Here is a 23,511-nt window from a genome sequence, read left to right on the forward strand (position 1 = left end):
TATCCCCTAGGGGGTCACAGTGGCATTGTTGAGAACCATCGATCTAAAGCCTTGCATCTTGCCTGTCTGTGACTCTAATTCTCTGAAAAACTGAAGTTTTTGATTGAGCTGTAAAGTTCTTACAAGGAATGTAATCAAGAGTTCAAAAATAACTTGCCATGTGCATTTTACAGTTCATGACAATTTGCTGTCTCAAGAAAAGGGCATAAAAGCAAAATTAAATATATGGTTGTAAGTATCCTATTAACTCCTTTACAAGTGAGCCAAAGTAAAGTGCTAATTAAAAATAGCTTCTAGTGGGGCAGTTTCTTTTATGTCACCTCAATTTCAAATACATTTAGTGCCCTGTTTATGAAGCTTTTATTCCAATCTACTTGCCTGAAATGTTCAATTGCATTTCATGGCACTTTTAAACTTAATTAGATTTTTGTAACAGAGCAAGTTTGTCCTTTAAGGCAAGCCACTTCTTATGATCAATCTGATTTTTATACAAAAAGGAGCTTCTAAGTTGTTTTTTTCCACTCATCTTTGGAAATTAAATATTATTTGTTGGTCCATCAATCAATGCTAGTTTCCTATGGCTAATATTAAAAGAAAAAAGTAGTTTGTGGCATTCACAAAGTCCTTGAAATTATACCTGCTAAAAAGCTGTATGATCCACCCACAACTGCACATGTTTTGTCAAGGCCACCTTTAAACTATTTCTTGCTCGACATGATGCAAAGGCCCGAAATGTCCATTTATATTACACTGCTCCCCTCATTTCCTCCCCACAGTAATTTCAAAATTAAAATCTCAAAGTATGACCTCTTTACTTAAAATGCTTTAATATCTTACTATTCCTTAGGGAAAATGAAACAAAAGAAAAGGCCATTCACGTGGCCTCCAGAGCCCTGTGTTGGTGCCCTTTGTCTCCCCTCCCGACCTGACCCCATGACACACTTCCGCTTGCACACTCACCTCTGCAACACTGCTCTGTTTCAGTTCCTCACTCTAGAAATGCTTCCTCCAGATATTTGAACATGTCGTCTCTTCTGCCCGGGATTCTCGTCCTTATCTAGGGAGATGGTATAATGAGAACAGAGAGAACAGGAGCCCTGCAATGGATTGTACGGGTTCATATGCCAGGTGCACCGTTCACTAGCTGTATAATCCGAAACTCTGGGAACCACTGTTTTACTACCTGTAAAATAGGAATAATAACAGACTCGATGTCACAGAGCTATTCTTAAAATGAAAAGATTTGCTACACGTAAAGCATTTAGAAAATATCTGGCACACAGTAAGCCTTTGATATTCTAAGAAGTCATCCCTACTCTCTTTATCCAATTAACCCCTACTAATCCTTCAGGTCCCCACATAAGTGCTGTTTCCTAATGGAAGAATTCCCTGGGCTCCCTAACCTTACCAGGTGAAACTCCTTGTTGAACAGTCCCTCAGCACTGGGTAGCTCTCATTCACAGGGATTGTTACAGATGCAGTTTTAGATGTAGTTTTCATTACTGTCTAGCTAATGTCTAACTTCCCATTAGACATAAATTCCTCAAGGGCAAGAAGTACTTCTGAATTTACCCAAAATTACATCCTCAATACTTAGCTATCACAGTGCCCAGAACCAAGTAGCACTTAATAAATAATTGCTGAAGAAATGACTGTCTTACCTTCTTTCTTGCTTGTTTTCTCTCTCCCATTACTTGTTTTCAATTTGTCAAAGTCATTTTGATACCTATATTATTGAGTGTGTTCCCAAAATCTCCCTGATGGGATTAATTTTTCTACTCTCTGCTCTCCCGTTGCTATATTTCTCTCTTAGAATAATAACCATTGTCTAGTTTGAATCAAGTTACATTAGGTCTATATTCATAGATCTCTCCCTTTCTTCAATAGTCATTAGAGTGAGATTTCTAAAACATAAATCTGATATACTCAAATCTCCTGTATTCAAAGCTTCCTGGTGACTCCTCAGAGGGTAAAGTCAACCTCCTTACCCTGAAACACATATAATTCACAACCTGATCTCAGCAAACTTTTTTCTAGTCTGTGTTATGCTATAGTATCCCTAACCCACATGTTAGATTTAAACAGGAGTTCTTTATGTGAAGCACTGGGTACCTGCTACCCTTATGGTGAAGCATGCCATAACATCTCAACCAGGAAACACAAACAAGCAATAACCCCTCAAACAAACAACAACAAATAAAATGCTGCATTTTTTTTAAAAAAACGAGGTTACCTTGTCTAGTTCTAGTATCCAAAATAAGTGAAACCTCAAGCCTTTTTCCATAACTGTATTCAGTATCAGTTTTTAATGACTGAGGGAGTGGCTTATTCCTGAGACAAGCTTGCCTACCTGATGTTCTCCGCTTGGGATGAGTTGTCTCCTAAGAGACTCCTGAATTTCTCATCTAGATAGACTTCTGGCAGGTCACTGCATCACCATTTCACCAAACAATCCCAGGTGCCGTAAGTCCGGAATATATTTTCATGCCTCCTTAGCTTCACTAGTGCAGTTCAATCTACTTAGAATGTCTCTGTCTCGATTGCCTAGCTGGGCATAGCACACGGCCAGGGTGAAGTGTTGCCTCCTCCTTCCAGTAGGTTTGCAACCAACTTCCACCAAGACTAAGCTTTGCCCCACCTGTGTTCCCATAATGCTGCACACGTTTCTGTTTCCTTCATCCTAGACCTTGCACTTCTCAAGCACATGGACTGTGTTTATGTCTCCAGCACCAAACAATGCCTGCACATCATCCATTCTCAGTAATAATTTATCTAACTAGATTGAATTAATTAGTGTTTTATACCTGTGTGTCTTCCAAAAAACATTACAAACTAAGACTTCTTTGTATTTATTTGCCCATAGTACCCAACAAAGTACTTAGAACATAACACTATTCAATAAATGCTTATTAAATTTTATGAATTTGTGGTTTATATGGTTAACAAGATAGCCAAAGGTGAATTTTCTGGAAATACAGATGGTTGCCACTGAGATACGGTGAAAATTTGAGTTTTAGGAATGATTTAAGTAAAGTGAGACTAAACATTGGGCTAACCTACAAGGAAGATCAATGTGCTCTGTCAATATGTTCGTGGACAGATAAAATATGGGCTACAATTTCCAGCTTAATGGATTTGTAGGAATGATTTCAGGTTTAATTTTTATTTTAGAAACATTAAGAGCAGGAAATACTCATTGAGTGCATGTCATTGCTACAAGAAGCAACAATTTCAAAAAAGAACAAAGGGGTACATGTTGTTCCTGGCATTGTATCTTAAATAAATCACATGGGCTATAGGTTAAACTGTATCCTATATAAGATTAGTATTTGTTAAACATACACCCTTCTGCACTCTCTTTCCGAAGATACCAATTATGCCTTTGATATCCTGTCCTATATTCTGTACCACAGATCTCTCGACTGTGGATACTTGGAATGAGGATGGCAGTATTGAAGCTAAGAAAGAGAGGAAGAACAAAGGAGAGGGATATGGGTGGAAAAAAAAAAACAGCAGGCATTCCAGAAAAGCGGAGACTCATGAAGGTATCTTAGCTGATCAATTTCTGTATTTCCCCCTAAGAAGAAAATTACTTTTGCTCACTCTTGTATTATTTTGGTCACCTGACTGGCCGACCCCCAACCCCGTCACATTGATAGCTCTTTGCAGATGATTTGATAATTCATATAGAAATTATTGAAAGTAACTAATATTAATAAGTGAGTTAAACGAGGCCGCAGGTTGCAAAGTCAACGTACAAAATTCAGTTGTTGACTGGGAAGGAGCAAGGATGTGTTTGTAACAGCAACTTTACAATTCTGTAAATATTAATGACTCTGGAATGTGTATAAAAGTTTATTGGATGGTTGTCTGTATTTGTTTCTACTGGTTAAAATTTTCAAAATAAATACATGTATATTGAAACTATAAGTTAAACCAATTTGAAATTATTATAAATGGATTAGTTAAATCTCAGAATTTCAATACTATTAGAAAATAAATTTAATTTTCCATAAAAAGATAAAATTAATTAATCTTGTTACCATCTAAAATATTTTTTACTGTTCTTTACATAAAAATTTGCTTCATTTTTAAAACTTTAGAGGTTTTGTCCATTTTTCTAAGTCAGTTAACTGTACTTAAAAAAAAGTATTTTGTATCTAATTCTGTAGCTTTTTCAGAATAAAAAACACTGAAAAAATTCAGTTCAGGGTCCGATATTCACTGCTTTCTCTTCATCTTTTTTTTTTTTTTTTGCCTAACCTTTTTTTCCCCCTAAAACAACAGTAAATCTTACTAAATGATTTGCTCTGCCTACTGCCCAGGCTACTATCCTGCATACATGCTTTGGTATTAGCCATGACGGTTGTTTTATAGCCAGTATTTATTCTAATTGATGTTTCCTGGACCATATCCTATATTTGTGTCTCTTATTATTTGAGTATTATTTCTTCTGAATGTTTTTAATGTAGATCTTTATACAACAAATGCTGTGAGGTCTTTTATGCCTGAGAACGTATCATTCTTTCCTTTCATCTGAATAACAATCAGAATGAATGGATATAAAATTCTAAATTCAATGTTAACTTCTTTTAAAACATTTCATCCTTCTCTTTTTGTATCTATTGCTACTACTGAGAAATATGTCAATCTGCTTCTTGTTAAAATTGTGATGTTGATCTGGTTCTTGGTCCTTTTTAGGTGGTTTGCTTATATACCCTTGAAAAAATTAGAATGTTAGATTTGTCTTTGATATTCTTAAATTTCACGTAATGTGTGTGAAATGTCACGTTTATTTTCATAAGCGACTACAAGTCCTATTCGAGGCAAATAACATTAAAGAAAGGTATGTAAATCAGCTTAAAATAATAATTTGTCACGAATCATTAGGGACGCTTCTGAGAAAGCACAGTTTACCTCTCAAATTAGCTCCAATGTGTCTTCCCATGAACTCACGCACTACTCCTACAGCAGTAAGATTATTAGAGAAACCCGAAAGAGCTGCTCACACTGAAGTTTCTTTAAAACACAGCCTCAACATGGAAATCCTTTGGTACCCCTCTAGCAGAGTAATATGTAAGAAGGAGGAATAAAGCATGTGTGCCTTCTCTGTACCCATCCCTGGAGTCTGATGCTGAGACTTACTACCGTGGGACACCAGGGAGGCTGCACCTCCAGAGTTCCAAGTTATCCACAGCCACAACAAAGGCAGCCGTTCGCAGTGTAAGTGGCAGTGGTGCCTGGCAGAAGCAGCAGCAGGAGCAGGCGGAAGAGGTTGTACGGTTTGAGTAGGGCAGCACCATTGCACATAGCCCAGGGCATAAGTGAAGGAAAGCCTGTGGACACTGCAGACTAGATTTATACCCAGAGTCACAGGTTTATGTGGGACACAACACCCCACCGTCCCAGCCTGGACTCCAGAGATTCATAAGGAAGCACACCAAGTGCTCAGAGTCCACAGGGGCAGACAACATAAGATGAGGAAATATAATTTCATGATATTATATTGGTGCTATTGGAAAATATTGGGGTGAGTATGGGCAAGAAATAATTATCCTTCCAAAAAAAGATTTGCTTGCTAAATAGTCTATACCAGTCGTTCTAAACGTTCCTGTCACGACCCACAGGAACTGTATTAAAAGGCCGCGGCATTAGGAAGGTTGAGAACCACTGGTGTATACTAACCTCAACTTAAATCACTGTAGCATTTAATTATAAAAATCTGAAAAGAATCAAACTACTAATATTGAACCATCATACCTGCTGGCATATATAATTCAATGAAAGTTTATTGATCACCTACCATGAGAAAAGTAATTTGCTAAATGCTATGGGAGAGACTAAGATCAAAGACAAGTTCTTGGCCTGTAAGAATTGTCTATTATAGAGCAGCAGAGACATTTCCAGGTAATTAAAACAAAAGCTACCATTGTGGTTCTAGGTTCAGAATCAAACGCAGCAGTTCTCAACCTGTGGGTCACGACCCATAGGAACTATATTAAAGGGCCGCGGCATTAGGAAGGTTGAGAACCACTGAATTAGGACATCATATTTCCCTTAAACATTCTCACTATACAGAAATCTATTCATAGTATTGTAAGCAGATATAGAAGTTGCAAGATCATGATAACAGCATTTAAATCTTTCTGGGAACTTACTGGCTAAGCGAACCATGGTAAGTCCTAGGCATTGCTTAGCAGTTACTATTGCTGAACCTAAAACAAAAATAAAAAAGCCCTCATGTGGGCATCTCCATTATTATTGGCCTCTGTATTTCTAAAGTAGAATACCACAAAGAGTTTATTTGAGAATTCTTATTCTATAATATTTTTAAAATAAATGAACTCACTCTGTAAAAGTTGGAATGAGTCCAAATTGCCATAGAAAATATTAAATTCTAGCAGGTTTTGTGAACAGTGCATGTTGGCAGTAGAGAATCAACTGCATAAAATGGTTTTGTCCTTTTAAAATTGATCAAGAGTAGTGAAACCAAAGAGATAAATAGCAAAGGGATTGACAGGGCAGCAGCAGCCTGGACAACAGACTCCCTCACTTTTGTGAGCTTACTGCTCTCAGCGCAATTCTAACCTTGGGTAAAACTTACTTCACTTCTTCCCAAGACTTAGAGCTAAACAGTGCAAATCTACCTGATTTTTCTTAAAATCTTTGTATATGGTATTTTTGTTGTTGTTGTTTGGGACTCATTGAAGGTACAAGAAACCAGGTTACACTGAGTGCATTTGTTAGGTAAAGTCCCTGTACATAGTGTTTTTATTGGCCAGTCATAGGGACTATTGATGACTATGAGAAAAAGTCATGCAAAGGCCTAAGCATGGATACAGAGCTGTTTCCCCAGCACTTTTATACTTCAAGTGTTTCTGTACATAATTAATTTGGAATATACATTTAAGTTGATTTCTTCTTTATTTTAATCACAATGAAAGTGTTCCTATCAAGTTGCCACTATTAAGGAGCAAAATGTACTTCATGTAGATTTTACACTCAAAACAATCGGAAATTTATTCTTAAATACTACTGACGGAATTTTGATTTTTTTACTATAACTTAAACAGGCATTTAACTTTTAAAATTATACTTATTTGTAATTGAGCCTAAAACAAAATAGCTCAAGCTAATGATGTAGTTTATTTTACATTTTGAATGCCCATTTATTGTTGATCAATTTTCCAAACACTGCTTGACAAATAAACCTAGTAAGTATCATACAGACAGAGTCATAGGACCGTCTTTGCAGATCCCAGTTTAAACCCAGTCCCTTCTTAGGAAAACTTCAGTGTTTGCAATGCCTACTGCCTGTTGGTCACTCGTGGAACTTAGTACACAAACCAAATGTACTGGCCCCACCTAAATCTGTTTCTCAACTTCAGCTTTATTTAAATAGAACTCTTTCATTGGAATTTTATAAACAAAGAAATTATTGAAAAAATTTAGGTAAACTTGTTACGAATTTGTTAAACGCTTTGTTAAATGCTTTAAGGTCCAAATAATTCCACACTTCCTTGAAGATAAGTCTTCCTTCAGGGTAGGTTCTCAGGTGCTATGGTCATGTCTCTGACTCTATGGCCCAGAACTATTCTGTTTCCCTGGTTTTACCTGTATTTCCACATCTTCGATCTTTATAGCTTTGTGGAGGATAGCTGTCAGCCACCTACTTCCACAAAATAGCTAGTCTTATAATGCAAAATCTGTCTTATCCTAATTACAAAAAGAGTTTTCTACAGAAGTTCTCTGTGATGGCTGCTGACCCTGCCCACCTTCCTGTTCCCGGGCTTTGTCTACTGTCATGGCCACAGCCTCACAGACTCGAGCTGACAACTCAACTGTACCCTGAGATTGCTCAGCCTTTTTGATTCTGTACATATTTTAAGGAAATTTTTATTTGCTCCTCTAGTTTGGGAGAGTAAAACCAGATTCCTGACTGATCCTTGGTACATGGTTGTTAAGTCCAAAATGTTTATTAGAATAAGGTTCTGGGGCAAGAGGACTAGAATTTTTGTAATTTATATTTATTTATTTGCTTTTCTATATTTTTCTTTTTTTATTTCAAATTAATGTGAAGGCACAAATTTTACTTCCAGGGTAAAATTCCAGTTGTAAAACAGCCCCTTACCCTAGGAGGCGTGTTACTCACCCTCACAATGTGTGCCATAGGTGAGATCCCGCTTCATGCCCTCCCTCTGGCCACAGAGAGGCTTTGAGAGGTCACTGCTAGAGCACAGACATACCTCTCAGCCCCAGAAGAGACCTTATAATAGCTCCCATATGGCAGCACTGTTCAAATTGCTTTGGAAAGACATCATTAAACCAACAACCAAGGGAAAGTTTTTAGTTAGTTCAAGGTCAAAGAAGTTTGCATGCCAGAGTCAAGGGGCTGGAACCTCAGTAATGTCCTAATAGGCCAGAGAAGCATTCATCCCTATGGGTGGCAAGAAATGTTTAAATTTAAGTGGGGAAGTGCTGCCCAAGTTAAAATAAAGAATTTTATTTAAAGCCCTTGCTCCTGATTCATTCTGGGTGGTGAGTAAGATGTCTTTAGTTGGTAGGGTGAAGGACACAAGATTATAGATATCTGGCAATAGTTTTCAACTTGTACCTGCCGCTCAGAGTACAAACAATGCAGCAAGGCTGAAAAGCTAGAAAAAAAATTAATAAGGGGAATATTTAAGGTCACTGAAATCCTGAGGTGACCAAATACTGGGCACAGAATAATTAGTTTCCAAAGTAAGTGCAGTGATTCATTAGCTGTTATTTACAAAGGCCACACTTGGGAGTGAACAGGGTATGTGGCTGGAAAAATGGCTTTTTGTGTTGCCCCTAATCCAATGCCATATTAAATAAATACTTTTGGTCATCCTGATGAGTTGAATTTTATCTGTAATGAGAGTTACAGTAACATCAATCGGAATTAGGAAAGCAAAAATTCTCATTCTATGAAGATTGGAAAATTATTAAAAGAGACAAAAACTTCATGTTCTTTGAAAAAGCTACAATCCAGGGGAAATTTCAGATGGAAAAAAAAAGAAAAAGCTACAATCCAAGGATGGTCAATGGTCAGATGAGATGTGCCAGATGTACTTTTTACCACATTTCAACAGGGAATCTGAAAACTTAATACAGTAAAATTCAAGTATATGAACTGCACATTAATAAATTATTTGCATATAGAAATGTAACTAGATAATAAACATCCAAAATGTCCAATCCAAGCAATAACCCAAAATGTAAATGAAATAATAATAACTAAATTAGCAGAGAAGGTAATGCCTGGTGCTGATGGGGATATAATAAAACAGCTAATCCTCTTTTGCTGATAGAAATTCTAATTATTTTACTCTTTCTGGGAACAAGAAATATATGACAAGAACCTCAACTTGCTTATAGATTTTAAACCAGTGATTCCATTTATAATTATCTTGCCTGGAGAAATAATTTTATTATATATTATATATAATTTTACAAAGCTTTGCATAAAATTTGCTTATGACAACATTATTTTTAATAATGAAAAATGAAAACTACCGTAAATGTTTATGTATGGCTGGATTTCAAGGATATGTCATAAAATACATAAGATACCCAAACACATATACACAAGAAATATTTTTAAATACTAGAAGAAAAAATTGTAAATATCTGGAAGATAAGAGTCTTCAAATTTTATGACTTATATGAGAAAGTAAACTCCTGGGAAAAGAGTAAATTTTTTTTTAAATAAAAAGTCACTTACTAAAAGGAACTTGGAAGTGTTTTTATATATATATTTTAAAGTTCTATCCCACTAAGATAACTTTGCTGAGCCCTTATATGAGTTTTAGCCAGCTCCCATGTGGAAACTTGATACTCAACCCAGTCTTTGTCACCAGTACTGGCCCCTGTCCTCTGTGATCAACTGGATACACTAGGCCAGACTCTCTGAAGAGTAAAAGCCCCGCAGAAGCATACACACCTCAGCTCTTCAGCATTCTTATATGAGCTCCTCTTCCTTATTTCATGCCAGGCTGCTCTAGTCATTGGCTACATTGAAAATATAACTTGCAGTCCTATGAATCTTATACCTGACTGGAAATACACATCTCTCTGTGCTAAATGGTTTCATTCCATTATTTAGTTACTCCGATGTGTTCCTACCAGTTAGAATATAGTCCCCCTGCTAGAGAGCTTGAAACCTGAGTAGAGATTTCTCATTTTAGTACACTCTGAAATATGAGAAATCCACCTCTTGGTAACAGTTGGCTAATTTGTACATTAAAATACAACTGGTGATGTCAGCCAGCACACACAGGGGCGTTACCCTTGGCCACTCCCCTAAAGAATTCTTACAGAAAGAGTGAAAACGGCTAATCGGCAAGACATCCCACGGCCACCAGGTCACAAGACAGCCAGGAGTCAACATGCTGAAAACTAAGCACCGAATGCCTCAGTCGAAAACAATGGAACTCACACTTCTTCCCAAATATTTTTGTATAACAAACCCGAACATGGAGCATAACTAAAAAACAGTCATGGGACGTCAGCCATTTATTATCTGTGATTGTTTCATTTTCGGCAGATGTGTTGAACTGTGTCCAATGTCATGTCATAAGCCAAGTCATCAAGGAATGTCACCATATTGAAAAATGAAGTAGGTAAAACTTACGCACTTCCATCATGGTAGAAAAGTAACCTGATTAAAGAAAAAAGTGGTTATGGGGCGGCACCTGTGGCTCAAGGAGTAGGGCGCCGGTCCCATATGCCGGAGGTGGTGGGTTCAAATCTAGCCCCGGCCAAAAACCAAAAAAAAGAAGGAATGAAAAAAGTGGTTATATTGATTTTTTAGCACAACCATTCAAATCAAATTTCCTGAAAGCACCACCACATTTCAAAACCATAGACGACTTAGAGCAGTTGACGAAAACATACAGCATTGTGAAACAAAATAATGTCTCTTGCACAGACAAGGCTGTATTGTTTATCATTATTTTTGACGGTTTGGAAGGGAGATTCGGCAATATCCTCCGAGGTAAGCGCCCTCTCTCATTTCCTTCTCTCTCATTTGTCACTTGCTACACAACGATTGAAGGTTTTTCGGAATGATAGGTTGTTTACTTGCCTTCCTGACTGCAAACTTACTGCTCTCCCCCATTAATCGCCTGTTTTGAAGGGAAGAATTTCCTCTGCAGACTCTATTCATATTCTGAAGGAAGAATTTCTTCTGAAGGAAGAAAGGATTCTGCCATGAAAAAGCATTTCTGTGATTGGCTGAGACCACAATCTGAGAAAAATGAAAGAAGATAAAGTGAAATAAGAGCAGCACAAGAGGAGTGGGAGGAGGAGAGAAACCAGATGATGAAAATGTCCCCGGTCTCCCCAGGATGCTGAAAAAATTGGAATTGTCAAAATAGCAGCAGGCCTTTGAATAAATACCTGGGAGAACCTAAAGGAGCATCGATTACAATGACAATAACATTGTTACAAGAATATAGGAGAAAGTCTGTCCAGGGGGCTAACCCCTGTGATCCTAGCACTCTGGGAGACCAAGGCAGTGGATCGTTTGAGTGCAGGAGTTCGAGATCAGCCTGAGCAAGAGTGACATCCCCAGTCCCCCATCTCTAAAATTAGCTGGGCATTGTGTGGGCCCCTGCAGTCCCAGCTACTTGGAAGGCTGAGGCAAGGATAGCTTGAACCCATGAGTTTCAGGTTGCTGTGAGCTATGACACAACCGTACTCTACTGAGGGCAACACAATGAAACTCTGTCTCAAAAAACAAAACAAAACCAAAAAAAAAAAAAAAAAGGAAAGGAGTGGAGAAGTAGCATTGAAAAGGGCATGCAAATAAAAAAGAAAGGCTATTCAGATCAAAAACATGATTGGGTGAAATGAAGCATGCTTGGTACTCATACTTAGCAGAGTTGCATCATTTGGTAAAATCTGCGTCCCTGCTTTAATTGGCAACACTGCGCAGAGTGTGAGCAGAACACACCACAAGACAGAACAAAACTGCAGCCGAGCAGGTGCCAAGCGCTGCTCTGCCCCCTGGCCCAGGCTAGTAGAAAGCAGCCACTTTTCACCACTTTCTCTCTGTAACCTCTGTGTATGCAATTTTATGTGGAGCACTTTTAAAAGGTGGTACCACTGCCTTGGGGTTTTCTGATGAAGAATTGCAGTCATTCCAATCATTGTTACCCTGTATATAATACTTCATTTTTCTGAGGCTGCTTTCAAGACTCTTTGTCTTTGATTTTCAATGGTTTGATTATGGATGTATGTGAGAGTGGGTTTCTTTGAATGTATCCTGATTAGGATGCACTGAGCTTTTTAAATCTGTAAGTTTATGTCTTCTGCCAAATTGGGAGAGCTTTCAGCCACTGTTTCTTGAAAATAAAATATTTTTGCACCACATTTCCCTCTATGGGCACTGCCTCCTAGACTTTTCTAGGTCGAGCCCTAGTATTGGGGTGGGAAAAGAATGAGAGTCACATCAGGTAAATGCCAGGTGGTTGCACTCTCAGGCTCCTCCCACACAGTCTCTCTCTCTCTTTTTTTTTTTTCCCACTCTTACTCTTATTAACTAGAAGAGTTCAAATAAAAAGGAAATCTTTCCCTCCCTAGCAGTACTTACAAAGGTACTACTAAAATGTTTTCCATTCCCATCTCCTCATATAAAATCAGTTCTACTTGACAAGTCAGAAAGTTTAAAAAAAAATCTATATTTAAGCTACAGGGCAAATCCCTCTGGCTACAAACAGTGATGGCTCTCATGAACGCAGAGACCCGGGGATTGTCAAGGCCTAGGCAAAGTGTTGGTGGTTACCTGTGCCGAGCACCACTCCCTATGTTCACTGCCTCCCTGCTTCTTTTTCAGGCCTCCTTTTACCACATCCCGTCCCCTCCAGTGCACAGGATGAACCTCTAATCCAATTTTACTAAAGCACAGGCTGTATGAGAGGCTGGTATCTCTGTCTGCCACCCTTTAGCAATGCAATACATATAGTAGCCAAAAGCAAAGTTTCTGGATGCAGACTGCCTTCACATCTTCTCTGCCATACCTGTGCTGTATGATCAGGAGCAAGTAAAAGAAATTTCTTTGCCTTCACTGCCTATCTGAAAAATCGGTGTCACGCAAACACATATTTCCTAGGGTTATTATGAGAAATAAGAGCCCTTACAAGAAGGAACAGCACATGATGAGCGTTCCGTAAATATTTGCTATTAAAGGGATATGAAGGAATGCATAAGTTAATTAGTTCAATTTTGCCTTTCCACAATGTGTACATATTTCAAAACAACATGTTTACATGGTAAATATATATAATTTTTATTTTCAATGGAAGACATTATTGTTAGTAAAGCATCACAAGAATGGAGAAGCATGAATCCTATGTACTCAATTTTGATATGAGGACAATTAATGACAATTAAGGTCATGGGGGGTGGGGAAGGAAAAGCAGAGAGAGGGAAGGAGGGAGGGGGTGGGGCCTTGGTGTGTGCCACACCTTCTGGGGGCAAGACATGATTGCAAGAGGGACTTTACCTAACAAATGCAATCAGTGTAACCTGGCTTATTGTACCCTCAATGAATCCCCAACAATAAAAAAAAAAAAAATACTGTATTTGTATGCTAAGTTTGAAGTTATTTTAAAAAATATACTAATGTATGTTTTAGACTTCAATTAAACATGTCAATAAAATGTTATCCTATTGAATGTTTTATGCCAGAAACTATAATTTTACAATTAAAGACAGTAGAAATGAATTTGTAAAATTAAAAATGCTTGAAGTCACAGGGGTCACACATTTGTAGTTCCTGAAGAATGATTTCTCCAGAGCTTTTGTCAAAAACTGCCTTTCCATAAAAACAATTGAACTTGAAAAAAATTCTTTTCTGGGACATTCTACAAATATGGAAAGCCATAAGCAAACTTTTTCATCCACTTGCATCAGTATAGTTTCTTTAACTTCTGCACAAGAGTTTGGACAATTTGGGTGAGAAACCAGAAGTTAAAAAAGAAAAAGACCAAGTATTAGATAACTTGCAAGTTGTGCTTTCCTGCTCTTCATTCCTGCCACTAATTATCTTTATGACCTTGAGTAAGTCACGTAAATTCTCTGTGCCATCATTTGAATGCATCCCTTCCAAAATTTAGGTGTTGCCAATGTGATAATGTTAAGAGGTAGGGCCACTAAGAGGTGATTTTAGGCCATGAAGGCTCCTCCCTGGTGAATGGCCCTTACAAAAGAGGCTTGGAAGCCTTCATTCAGTCTCTTGCTTTTTCACCTTCCATGAGAGGACACAGCATTCCTCCCTTCTGCAGGATGCAGCCCTTACCAGACGACTGAACTTGCTATCACCTTGATTTTAAACTTCCCAACCTCCAAAATTGTGAGAAAATAATTTCTTTTCTTTATTAATTACCCAGCTTCAGATGAGAGAAGTCTAAGGCCATTTTTAATAAATACAATCTTAGTTGATTTAAAAAAAAAAAGATACTCTGCATCTGAGATTTCTCATAGGTAAAGTAAGTGCATCTTTCCATTTAAAAATGAAAGTTGAACATATCTTAAAAATTATAGTAGAAGATGTGTAGGCATACATATAGATATAGATAGATACATATTCACAAAAACAGGAAATGGGACAAGAGATGTCAGGATATAAGAGATGGCGAAAACGTTACAGAGGATGAACTGCAGGTGGATGCTGGTAACGGACCACAGAGAAGCAAGCTGAAACCGAACTGTCAGCACAGGGGAAAGTCAGTAAGAAGGCAGCCAACTATGCTAAGCTAACTAAACCCAACCCTGCCGAATGTAACCTTAGAAGGCAGATAGGGCCCCAAAGATGTGATTAGTAGGATCCTGAGGGGTGATGTTATTCTAGATTTTTGGGTGAGTATAATTACAAGAGCTCTTAGAGGGAGATACAAGAGTCAGAGAATGAGAGTGATAATGGAAGAAGACGGTGGAGCAATGTGGTCCCTAAGCCAAGGAATTGAGGCTGGATCAACAAACTGGAAAAAGCAAGAAAACATTTTCCTCTGGAGCCACCAGAAGGAACACAGCCAACACCTTGATTTTTAGCACCATTAAAATTTGTTTTAGACTTTTGATCTCCAGACCTGCAAGATAATAAATTTGTGTTATATTAAGCCCCCGAATTTGTGGTTATTTGTTACAGCATCAATGAGAGACTAATATACCAATTCATAGCACAGAACTTGGGTAGACGCAGGAATTGTAAGCAGCAGACCCCTCTGAAGGTGGGGCAAGGAAAGGGGAGAAATAGAAAGTATGTGGGTGAATGGGTCAATCAAAAGTGTGTAGGAGGGGTTTAGACCACTGGTTCTCCTCCCCCACCCACATAACCAAGTGACAACCCTTCTCTCATCACCACCAAAGCAGAGTGTTTTATATTCTAGAAAAACTAAACCAGGGGGGCTCCAAATTTGGGAAAACCCACCACCGTGGAGGGAAGGGGTGAGACACTAGGCTGAAACGTACCTGCCTATTGACTGAAGAAGACACCAACCCCTGCTCCAGACTCTGTCCAGTCCCTGGACACAGGAGAATAGAGGTTTCTATCAGAGGAGAATCTCAAGATGCAAAGGTCAGGGCTCTTCATCAGTTATCTGGGGCCTGCCTTGTCCATCCTCAGAGAAGTCCAGCAGCTGAGAGGCTCAGCTACACCCTCGGTGTCTACCCAGCATTTAGTGTTTAACATACCACATGTTGGAGACAGACAGCCAAAGTTCATATGCTGACTCTAACATTTACTAAGTATATGGCCATGGATGATAAGTTAACCTTTCTTTAGCTCAATGTTTATATCTGTAAACTAGAATAATAAAATTTCTACTTCATAAGATCATTGTAAAGATTAAATGACACTTTTTTTAAATTTCAGGTTAATGTGAGGGTACAAACGACCAGGTCACAATATTTGAATTTGTTAGGTAGAGTCCCTCTTATAGTTGTGTCTTGTACCTAAAAGGTGTACCATACACCCCTACATTGTGCCCCATTATATGGAAGTACCCCAAACATCCCTCCCTTATCCCCCTTCCCTCTAACTTGAATTGAAATGAATTTTTCTCCCATGTGGACATGAATTAGATCATCTACTGGCTTCATATTAGTATTAGTATTAGTATTGATATTTGCTTTTCCATTCTTGTGATACTTTACTGAAAAGAATGTGTTCCAACTCCATCTAGGTTATACAAAAGACATAAAGTCACTATCTTTTTTATGGCTGAATAGTATTCCATGTTATACATATACCACACTTTGTTAATCCATTCCTGAGTTGATGAGCATTAAATGAAATTTTAGATACAAAGCACTCACAACAGTGAGTAGAGTAAAAAAGATAAAGTCCAAAACAAACACACACACAAAAAGGAATTCCTAGGTGAAAAAGAGATCATGTAGGGATCCAAAGGAAAAAAAATCTTAAATAAAAATGCCCTCAATATCTTTAGATGAAGTGAAAAGAAAATGTTATGAAAAAAATCAGAGAAGGGATCTTAAAAATTAAAAATATATCAGAAATGAAAATTTCCACAGATGTGTTAAAAAACAAAGTATAAATATTCTCCCGGACAGTAGAAAAAGATACAGATACATACAATATAAAACTAAAAAAGTTAAGAAAAGTCCAACTCAATCAGGCGGGCCCCACTGTTGATTACTTAGGAATATATTTGGCACACGAACCTACATATTCACTTTTCTATTGTTATTTTCCAGCCTTAGCAGATAGACATCTACCAAGTATTAGTGGTATTTGGGTGGTGAAATTTTGCATGTTGAACTGCAACTGCACCGTCTGCAAATAAGCTGAATAATAACACCAGAGGGCAAAGATGTTGTTACCAATGCTCTCCCTGGTTCTCACTTCCTTTAAGCCTTATCAAAAAATGCACAGGAACTATTTCTTTATCTTATCTTTTCAACCTAATTCATTTGGGGCAGTTAGCTTTCAACCAACATTTCATTTTTGTTCAATTTCTATTATAAATGTTGAAAAGAAGGTGTAGGAAGGAAAATGATAAAGTCATAAAGTCATAGTTGCAATAAACTGTATGAGGACTGTTGCATCCGAATTCTTTTGTTTTTAATGTTCCACTTGTATAGTATGTGGTCTGTGCATTCCTAAACACCTTTTGTCTTATCTGCTCCTGAGTATTACCCGAACTCTTACAACTTGCTCTCCACTTATTTCAGATAATATTTCCTGTTAGCTGCATTAGCTCATTCTCCCACAAAGAGGGAGAATGGAGGGAAAAAAAAATAAAGAACTAAAATTGTTGAAATTTAGAGCATTCCATCATTCCACATGAAGCACATTGTTATCAGTTTCTAGAAAACTGAGCCTGAATTTGTCAGTCTCAGTCGTGGCCCTATTGAGCAGGTATTGAACCCTTTCAATGAAGGGTATAGGTTTATATAAAATTACTGTTAGTTACATTTAATTAAATAAGGATTTGACTAGATCAAAACTGGTAAAAAAAAAAATGAACATCAAGAGCTGCCATATAAGAAGTAATTCTTTTAATAAAAAGAAGATTTAATAACAAAAAAAAAAGAGAAGTATCTATAAAGATAGGCAGCAGTTGGGCTCCCAAACCAAAGATGTTTATCTTGAAGATATGAACTTCAGGTCATATTTACCACCAGAGGCATTGCTTTTATTGCCTTCACCTTCCGGATTTCTCAGTTATGTGCAATTCAAAAACCACCTGGTTTCCCTAGCAAAAATGAATGAAATGTCAAGGAAGAAAACTCCAGACTTTAACAAATGAGATTTCAGATTGTGGATGGGTTTATGTCAGCTTTTTCTCCCTCGTTTATCATTTTCAATGATTAATCAAAACAAACTCCCTTAGTACATTTATACAGTTTCTGCTGAACAAAATGCTTCATTTAAATCAGCCAGGTCCCTTGACCTTCAAGACAAAATCCCAAACCAGCTGAAACAAGGACTGACAAACTGCCACCAAGATGCATCCCACCTCTGGGAATGAACAGACTGACACACCAAGATGAAAGTGTGCAGACTCGCACAAGCACCAAACACAGAGAGTTGATACTTTATGTCCCTCAACCTTTACAGATCTCAAAATACCAGCCCATCCCTCTCCCTCAAACCCAAGTCAAAACAAAGCTAACCTTGGCCAATGGCACCATCTATGGTTGCCACAAAAAACTGCCCCAAGTTATCGTCTTCCTCAGGAAATGATTTCTGTACTGTGTGGTCCCTCCTTATCCGTGGTTTGACTTTCTCAAGGTTTAAGTTACCTTTACTCAACCATGGCCCAAAAATAGTCAATGGAAAAATTCCAAAAATAAATAATTTCTAAGTTTTAAATTATATATTGTTGTAATGTAATTTCGGGCCACCCCACCCCATCCTGTCTGGGATGTGAACCCTCCCCTAGCCCAGCATACCCACGCAGTAGAACCCACCTACCCACTATTCCGTCATTAGCTGGCTCGGTTATCAGATCAGAATTATAGTGCCTGAGTTCAAGTAACCCTTATTTTACTTAATAGTGGCCCCTGAGCACAAAGAGAAGATGCTAGCAATTCCAGGATGCCAAAGAGAAGCTGTAAAATGCTTTCCTTAAGTAAAAAAGGTGAAATTTCTCAACTAAATAAGGAAATAAAAGACCCATATGTTGAGGCTGCTAAGATTTATAGTCAGAACAGATGTTCTATTTGTTAAATTGTGAAGAAAGAAAAGAAATTTGCGCTAGTTTTACTGTTGCACCTTATACCGCAGATGTTACAGCCAGAGTGTGTGATGAGTGCTTAGCTAAGATGGAAAAGGCTTTACATTGTGGGTGGAAGACATGAACAGAAATGTGTCCTCATTCAGGGCAATTGGGTCTTATACTCTCTGTCTATCCTTGCTTTCCTGCATCCACTGGGGGTCCTGGGACATATTGCCTGTGAGTAAGGGGAAACTATAGTCATTCCATTCTTTCATTACACATAAACTCTGTTTATTTTACCTCAAGTAATTTCTATCTGTGGGACACAAGAAAATGTTTGGGATTTTCAAAATAATTCTTACGGGATTGTGTATTTTTTTTTTTAAACAAAGTAAAACATTAACAAGCATAGAAAACTCATAACATATAGATATGCAAACTAAAATAAAATCATAAAAATGTAAGATAATACATTTGTGTTGTTTGAAAAAATGTTTTAAAATGTGACAAATAAATTATATATAGATCCATTATCCAAAATGCCATTAATGGGCTTTCACATCAAGATAGAAGATTTAATACACATAGAATTCCACTTCCTTATTTAATACACATTAAATGACAATGAAGGGATTTTTCTAAGACATAAATCCATAAAGATGGGAAGTATTGGAGAATACAGCAACAATACTTTAGAAGATGGAAAGAGACCATGAGAGGAAACTGACTTACGGACCCAAGGCAGGGATATCTGAGCCAGCAGCGAGGAAAACTGATAAATATCATGATTTACATTGTAAACTTCGTCTACCTGCGGAACTCTGAGTAATTAATGAAGGCAGAGAGGCTGAAGAATGTGATCGTAGCTGTTTGTGTGACAGTTGGATCCTTCCCCATAGTGTGCTGAAAGATGACTGTCTCTCCCCAAAACCAATGGAAACCTAGAGTAACATTTTCAGAAGGGGATAACAAGTTTTCTGAACTGATTCAGCCATAATTGAGGAACTGAGTACCATATATAGAAGAATTAAGGTACCAGATGCATATTAAGTGCTTTATGCTAAAGGCTGAGACCTTTTCTTCCTGGCCTTGTCTCCCTCTGGGGGCAAGACCTCACCCCAGCCTCAGAAAGAACTAGAAAACATCTCTGAGTAACCTCGAGAATAAAAAAAAAAAAAAAAAAAGAACATCAAGTCACCGGACAGTAAAATTCAAATCCCCACATGGCCCATTAGAGTTTTAGGCTACACTTTTAATACCAGCAGGTAACCAAGAGTCAACAAAAATCTGAAGAAATCAGTTAACAATGGAAGGGGGAAAAACACAACTTAGAGAAAGTAGAGATTATGCAGATAAAAAAAAAGGCTTAAAAGCCTAATATAAAGTTATCTTCCAGAAATAAGAGAAAATATTAGTATTTCCTCAAGAAAAAGAAAGAAAGAAAGCTTTCAGAAATTAAAAACATGACACAATGGTTGAAGACAAATTTGAGGAAATCTCCCAGAAACAAAAGTAAAAAGAAAAAGAAATAGAAAATAGAATAAAAGATTTAAAAAATTAAAGAAGGAATAAGAAACTATAACATGCAACTAGTAGGATAATCTGAGTAAGAGTTCCAGAAGAAAAAAAAGAAGTAAGAGAGAATGCCATACATGAAATAATACAAGAAAATTTCTAAAAACTAGTAGGCCTGAGTTGAAAGGAGCCCTCACCCGCTCAACAGACTGGTGTGGAAACAAACTCCCACCAAGGCACAGCATTGTAAAATTTTAAAACACTGAGGACATAGAGCTCTGAAAGCTTCCTGAAATTGAAAAATAGATCATATACCTAAAAGAAAAAAAGGTCATCATAATGGCGTTTGATTTATCAGCAACCCTGGAAGCTGGGAGATTATGAAGGAATACCTTCAAAATGTTGAAAAGAAATGATTTCCAACATAGAATTCTATACATGTCAAATTATTGACCAGGTGGATCAATAATCAGGTCAACTAAAGCCATTTATGAATGTACAAGATGTCAAATTTATCTGTCATGAACCCTTTCTCAGGAAATTACTGGTAGTTGTATATCACCAGAGAAACTAAACTAAGAAAGAAGAATAAAATATACAGAACAGTGCATCTAACCAAAGAGAACAGTGAAAAGATAGTCTGGGGTGATGGGAAAGAAAGCAGCCCATGTGAACTGCTGCAACCCAAGGAGAGTGGGAAACTGGTTCAGATCAGAGCACATTAGGAAATGTGCGCCCGAGGACAGCACCAGGCATGTTAACAGCCACACATCCCTCCAGGGGAACAGGTGGACATGGATAAAAGCTATGGTTATTATTTGGTGAGGAGTAACATTTTGTCTTATTCATTTAATGTAATGCCTGTGTTACAAAAATCAAGAGACAAAAAGATGACTAATGAAACGTGAGCTTTCTTTATGCCCTTTTACTCCAGCTGACCCAGTTGCTTCCCCAGATTCGATGCCTGTGGTGGATATGATTGGTGTCATCACAGTAATGATGGTGGATTGCTGCAAGTGAAAGACTATTTAAAAATAGGTTTCTAAACACAGTTCCTAATAAAGCTTGACACCACTGTTTTGCTGAACATCTTGACAAGAGCCTTCTGGACCTTAAAGACTCCAAAATGTCAATTAAAATAAATCCATCCAAATAATTCAGATTTTAAATATGTATGCATGCGTACTGATGCACCCATACACACAAGTGCTTGTATATTCATAGAATATCTCTGGAAAGATACACAAGGAATCCTCAATGCTTGTTGTCCGGGAAAGGCAACTGGGTCAGCTAGAGTAAAAAGATATGAGGAAGACATACTTTTCACTGGAGATCTTTTTGTCTTTTTTAAATTTCTTTAATACAGGCTACATTAAATGAATAAGACAAAGTGTTTCCCCTCCCCAAATAATATTAATAGCATTTAGGGGTAATATCTGCTATTTCCATTTCCCATCAGGCTGGTAATTTGGCCTTCCGATACAAACAAATTTATTTTTAACACTTTCCTTCATTCTGCTCACTAAATTTGTGTCCAATTATCCTAGAAGGGAAAATCTCACTTTTCATTTCACTTGTGGGGCAAAAAAATTATCCCAATTATGGTTGATCAGTCTAAAAGTAGTTCTAATGATATTTCCATATCTGGGAAGCATAAACCCACCCATTCTGAAGGGAAATTAGCCATAATAAAGAGTCACTGCCAACAGTTTCTCAAGACCGTGCCTCAAAGGCTCAGATAATTCAGATTTTTAAAGTAAATTTTCACATAGATTCTTTTTTCCTCTAATTAAGACTACTTTAAGCATCAGCTTTAATGATTAAGAAACTATTTCTCTTTCAATTTGTTTTTAGTTTTGTTTAATTGCTGTACTGAAACAGGCTTCCTTCCCTGTTTTTTATACCAATTCCCTGATTTCCAAGCATCATGTCTGCAGTACGGTGAGATAGACATTAAGTTTGATGTGTAGGCAAGCCCAGCCCAGAGAAGTCAGGAGCTAGACACCTACCACAACAATGCAGGAAGAAATTGCAATAAGAAGATGGACATGGCATCTTCAACCTGGAAGGAAGGAGTAATCAGATGTCCAGGTTGGTAAAGAGGCTCCACAATGAACTGCAAGCAAATGGCCCCATGAGCCAGTAAGAACAAACATCCAGGAGCCTGGCAGTGGCAGCAAAGAGAGAAGGAAGGCAAGACATAAAGCTGTGGAGGCCAGACAGGGATCCTATCAGTAACCGGGGTGCAGGATAGTAACTAGGTCACTGGAGACAAAGTAAGAATCACTGACAAATTACAATCAGGCCAAAATCTGGTCCTAAAGCTATAGACTCTTTGAAATCTACTTGACTAAAGTTATAAGATGACCTTGATTTAGGGAAAAAGAAAGACATGTAGAGACTGGAAATTAAATCATCTCAATCTAAGAACTTGAAGTAGGGGTTGTGGATAGGAGCCGAGGTAGCCAGGCACACATTGCCAGCCTGGAGAGGTTGTCACCATTCACATCCGTCCTCATGTAAAAAGGTGTGTTCTACATTGCAACCCAATAGAGTCACCTTGAAAGCAGAAACTATTCCAGTTGAAAATTACTCACATCTAGGTAGTATTCACTCTTTTTACCATCTGTAAGAAAATACAACTGTAGCGTCGTTTACGTAGTTGTGTTGGAATGAGTTTGGTGGCTGCAGTAACTGGAGTGTGCTCTTGGCATTTGGAGTGCAGGGCCCAGTGATTCTAAAAGTCTTTCAATAAGCTAGACAGATTTGCACGTGTGCACACACACACTTACCCTACCCCACCCCAAATACCAGGAGTACCGAGATGTACCCCATTGTTTCACTTTAGCAATATGCTTCCCATGTGTAAATGCCGCACTGCGGAATTTCAAAGCTCCCATTAGAGACTGAAAGTTCTATTCTCTACACTTGTTTACATGAATTCATCTACAAGCGTTTTTAAACTACAGTGGAAACTTTGGGTTAGGTTTGTAGATATGTCTTTCATAAACATTTCATCTAATTATGATAAACACACTAGAATCAGTTCAGTATTACCCGTGAAAGGCCACAGAAGAGAGAGATCACTTGCCAATGTTTGTTCTGAGTAGCAAAGGAAGCATATGGGTGAGAGAATCTAAGGCATGCTCAAAGTAATTAACTGACGCAAAGGAACAAAAATTAATTAAAGCAAATCTGCCATGGATTTTACATTTGACAAATCACCTCTCAGTTTTGCAACAGGTTGCTCTGTAAGTTAACATTCCGTCAACACGCCAAAGGA

This window comes from Nycticebus coucang, chromosome 6 (genome assembly GCF_027406575.1).
Source record: "Nycticebus coucang isolate mNycCou1 chromosome 6, mNycCou1.pri, whole genome shotgun sequence".
NCBI classification, from domain to species: Eukaryota; Metazoa; Chordata; class Mammalia; order Primates; family Lorisidae; genus Nycticebus; species Nycticebus coucang.